Below are 5,179 nucleotides of genomic sequence, written 5' to 3'. Positions count from 1 at the left end.
ATATATATATATATATATATATATATATATATATATATATATATATATATATGATGTGTTGTCATAGTTGAATTCATAAGATTGAATGAATAAGACTGACTTTGGAGCAAGGGTAAAACAATAAAATCTATTCATAATTTTTTTTTTAAAATTCAATATCAATTAAAATTGTGGCTAAAGATGCTTGAAAACAAACATTGTAGATTATTAATTAACAAAGCTTTTGTTGTTTGAAGTGACAGAAGGAAGGGGAATATGCTGATCATCTCAACATGATCAAATATCGACTGAAATCAAAGTTATATCTAAACTCTTCATCACTGCTTGTAATCATGTAGCAGTTTTCATGAAGGAAAATGGCAAACATGATTTTTTACAGTTGCAAGTGAAAGATTATTGGAGTATGTTTTACAAGACAATTCTATTTCAGTCTTTCTCCTTAAAAATTCTAGTTTAATTCAATGCATGCTGTTTCTATGTGATATTTACTAGCAATTCTTGAGAGAAAATTGTATCACTTGTGTATAACCACTTTCATTTACAAACTACATATAAGAATTCAGATTTGTGAACAAACATCACATCTTTTCATGTGCCTGCAGTTATTAAGATGCGTCTGAAAACCATGCCTTCTTTAGTTTCAATCATTTACAGAGCACAGAGTAAAGACAAACTGAGTTTAGTGAGGTCACAGTGGCTCTCAATAGAAATGTCATTCATGTGAAATAGCACTGGATGGCAGCAAAGCCTTATTTCGTTTCTGGACTAAAACCAAGCTTGCAGAGGCAAGTCACACTTCAAGACCTGTTCAACTTATCTGACATATTTTCTGCTCCAAAAGTGCTCATTATATTCAAAGAACCAAAAACAAACAAACATGCTTTGACCATCAAGTATGAAAACGCTGACCATCAAGTATAATTTTAATTATAAATGACAGTTATTTTGCATGAACTTTTAAAGGATCAGTTTGACAAAAACAGGTCTTGGTCACAGTTTTGTCATTTAAAAATCAAGCCTGTTTTGCATTATTTTCATGACGAGCATATTTCCACAAAAAAATCTTACTATTGTAATGCATCGATACTTTTTCTTATTCATCCAGTTATTTTGTTGTTCCCATTATTCTCGTTATATTCTCAAAATCAGCATCAGTTAAAAGCAACAGAAAAAAATCCTGCCATAGTGTATTAATACATTTCACAGAGGCAGCACTTAAATGACAATTCATTATAAAATATATATATATAAAAAATATACAAAAACAATTCTCTCAACTCACAAAACACATCATGAAAACTGTAGCTCCAGTAACAAAAGTGCCAGTAATTATTTAATAATGCCACCACCAAAGATGACTTGTATAATTCAATTTTTGAATATTATATTATAATTGATCTTTTTGCCCTCCAAAATACCTGAATGGATATAAGCAACCATTTCCCCTCACATACAGCACACACGCTCCTGATGCTCCGCTGACCTCAACTGCTTCAGAACAGACTCTTTAGCCGCGCGCTCAATGTGAGGCATCCTCCTCAAGGCTTTGCAAATACGGTTTTTAATCATGCAATTTCATAGGCTTTAGTCGCAGGGCTGGCCTCGCTCCATTCTTTTCTGTCATATAGAAAGGAATTGTTGAATACACGTCACACATAACATGACACCGAGAGTCCCTGCTGAGACTTCCTCACATCCACTCCTTCACTGTCTCAGTGTTAGCTGTGGCTCTGCTTCCTATAATCTCCAACTCTTGTGCTGTCTTCATTACACAGATACCTTTTCATCGCAGTGAGTTCATTTTGTTTACATTTTGTCTCAAAACTTGATATGTAAAATCATTATCAATTTTGTACAATGCCATTTTGTAGAAATACGGTGACACTTTATTATAGGGACCAAATCTCACTATTAACTATTATTAACATATTGGCTGTTTATTAGTACTTATAAAGCACATGAGCATATTCTACATCCCTAATCCTACTCAATACCTAAACTAAACTTAACAACTACCTTGCTAACTATTAAAAGCAGCAAATTAGGAGTTCAATGAGGCCAAAGTACTAAATTTAAAACATTTTTTTAGAGCATACACTCTAAAAAATGCTGGGTTAAATATAACCCAGTGCTGGGTAAAATAGAGACAAACCCAGCAATCGGGTTGTTTTGACCCAGCGGTTGGGTTACTAACAAGAAAGTTGGGTTAAACATTTAACCCAACCGCTGGGTCAAAACAGCCCAATTGCTGGGTTTGTCTCTATTTTACCCAGCACTGGGTTACATTTAACCCAGCATTTTTTAGAGCATACAGTTCACTGTGACTCCAGTCGGGTGAATCTCAGGAAAGCTGTCTGTCAAAACACGTCCAGGTCATATTCACTACCTCAGATATCCAAACAACGGCATATTTTGCTTGATTTGACCCATCAAATCCAAATTTGATTGTTGAGTCATTCGGTCTTTTAGTCATGTTTATTAGTTTAAATGCATGAATAAAAGAATAACAAATATTCATTACTCATTCTGCGTCAGATCTTTGTCCAGTAAAATATTCTAGACTGAGAATGTCTCTCCTCCAAACACTGCCTAGGAATGACAAAAGAATAGCAAAATATTACAAATTCTTATTATCATTAGTGTAATGTCCCTATAGTGAAAAAATAAATACTAAAATGTATTTGAAAAACATTGTTATTGTGCTAAGTATACTACATTTACATATTCATGTACACTGTAATTGTACCGTAATTGTATTCTAAACCAGTAAACTTAATGCCTGCTAAACTGGAACAACTAAATGTGCAGCTTTAATTGTGCAGAAGTAGTGCTGAAGTCCAACTAAAGATATACTGAAGTATGTTTGATTGAGCTAAAGTGGAACTATTGCAAGTAAATATCTTGCGTTTAAAGACTGATATTATACAGAGATCATACAATCGTTTTCGATAGTGACATTAAAACACATTTTAGGCTTAATATTAAGAAATGCACATTGTGCACATGTAGCACTCAAGTAGTAATTACACAAGTAGTAATTTAATCTGCCTTTATTTTATGCTGATTTAAATAGAAAATCACTGTAATAAATATTGAGAATCACTACTGTGAGTTATGTGAATAAAAATAAATAAATAAAAGTTTCTAAACAGATTGTGATAATGTCAGCATGTTAACAGTCTTATAAAATAGACTTGATTTTCTTTCCACAGAATAGAATTTCTTTTTCTTTTGATTCTGGGGTGAGACGTGACACATTGTAGTTTTCTGGTCTGTAACGTTTCCTCGTCTACTGCGTGATTTTGTGTTTGTGCTTTGTCAAAGGGAGATTACATCCTCTTGAAGAAGGGAGACGGTTCGTGATCATTCCCGCTCAAGCAGCCGCTGTGGGCCACAGACTTTCGCTGATGTCCCATGATGCAGTTGTGCTCAACATCTCGCTAACTCAGCGATGACAAGCACTTCCCAGTCAGCATCTCTGTCTGCGGGGAGACAAAGGGAGCCTCCGGCCAAGAGCCAAGCCAATAGATGTGTACACTGCTGCAAGTCAGTTCCCAAGGCCAGGGGCCAGTGGCTGCATGACAAAGAGGCCCTGCGCTGAGGGCCGCCTTCCCCTGGGGAGAGAGTGGCGCTTCTGCCCAGCGGGATCCGCGTGTTTGGGGAACAGGAGGGGCCAGGAAGTGTGTGTGTGTGTGCAGTTATGACTCCGAGTCAACCAAGACTGCATACCAGCTATACAGTAACAAAAAAAAAATATATATATATATAGGCCTACACTACCAGTCAGAAGTTTTTGAACAGTATGTTTTTTAAAGAATTCTCTTCTGCTCACCAAGCCTGCATTTATTTGATCCAAAATACAGCAAAAGCAGTAATATTGTGAAATATTTTTACTATTTAACATAACTGCTTTCTATGTGAATATATGTTAAAATGTAATGTATTTCTGTGATGCACAGCTGAATTTTCAGCATAATTTCTCCAGTCTTCAGTGTCACATGATCTTCAGAAATCATTCTAATATGCTGTTTTGCTGCTCAAGAAACATTATTATTTTTATTATTATTATTATTATTATTATCATCAATATTTAAAATAGCATTTTTTTTTTTTAGGATTCTTTGATGAACAGAAAGATCCAAAGATTAGCATTGATCTGAAATAAAAAGATTTTGTAACATTATACACTCTACCATTCAAAAGCTTGGAGTCAGTATATTTATTTATTTTATTTTGTATTTATTTTTTTGGAGGGGCGATTACATAAATTAATACTTTCATTTGCAAGGATGCTTTAAATTGTCAATCAAAAGTGATAATAAAGACATTTTGTCACAAGTTCACCAGCAGTCACCAGATTAAAGACTCCAATTCCCAGCATTCCACCTGCTTCACACCTGCACCTGATCCCCAATCAACACACCTGCCACCATTCACCTCATCACCTACCATGTAAAAGTAGTCGCCCTTCACACTCTTATGGTGCTTTTCCACTGCGTGGCACGACTCGGCTCGGCATGGCATGGCATGGCTCAGCACGGTTTGTGTTTCCACTGCAGTTCAGTACCGCTTTAGAGTGGCGGGATTATTCACATGTCGTTATAGTTGCGCCGCCTCTACTACCACGACTCCTAAAAAACAAAAAAAAAACAACTCGGCTTTCTACAATAATAAAAACAATAATTGAGCAGCAAATCAGAATATTAGAATATTTCTGAAGGATCATGTGACACTGGAGTAATGATGCTGAAAATTCAGCTGCGGATCACAGAAATAAATTATATTTTAAAATATTCAAATAGAAAGCAGTTATTTTAAATGGTAACAATATTTCACAATTTCACTTTTTGCTGTACTTTGGATCAAATAAATGCAGGCTTGGTGAGCAGAAGAGACATCAAAAACTTTTCAAAAACCTTTGACTAGAGTATTTATATGATTTTTTTTTTTACTCCTTTTAAATCATTAATAATAATAAATGGAATTTCACCAACATTATGTTTGCCATAATGCCATAATATTTAGCTGTGTCCTACAATTTGTTTTGTCCTGTTACCACATGATTTTTTTTCCCTGAAGATAAATTATATAACAATACTTAAATTCTGACGTCCAGGAAATGACATCATATAGATGCAAAATTAAGTATTTCATATTTTTCTGAACATTTTCATGCCAT

Source organism: Sinocyclocheilus grahami, unplaced genomic scaffold, assembly GCF_001515645.1.
Source record: "Sinocyclocheilus grahami isolate Dianchi unplaced genomic scaffold, SAMN03320097.WGS_v1.1 scaffold801.1, whole genome shotgun sequence".
NCBI classification, from domain to species: domain Eukaryota; kingdom Metazoa; phylum Chordata; class Actinopteri; order Cypriniformes; family Cyprinidae; genus Sinocyclocheilus; species Sinocyclocheilus grahami.
The sequence above is the reverse complement of the archived record's forward strand: the minus strand, read 5'-3'. Positions refer to the sequence as shown.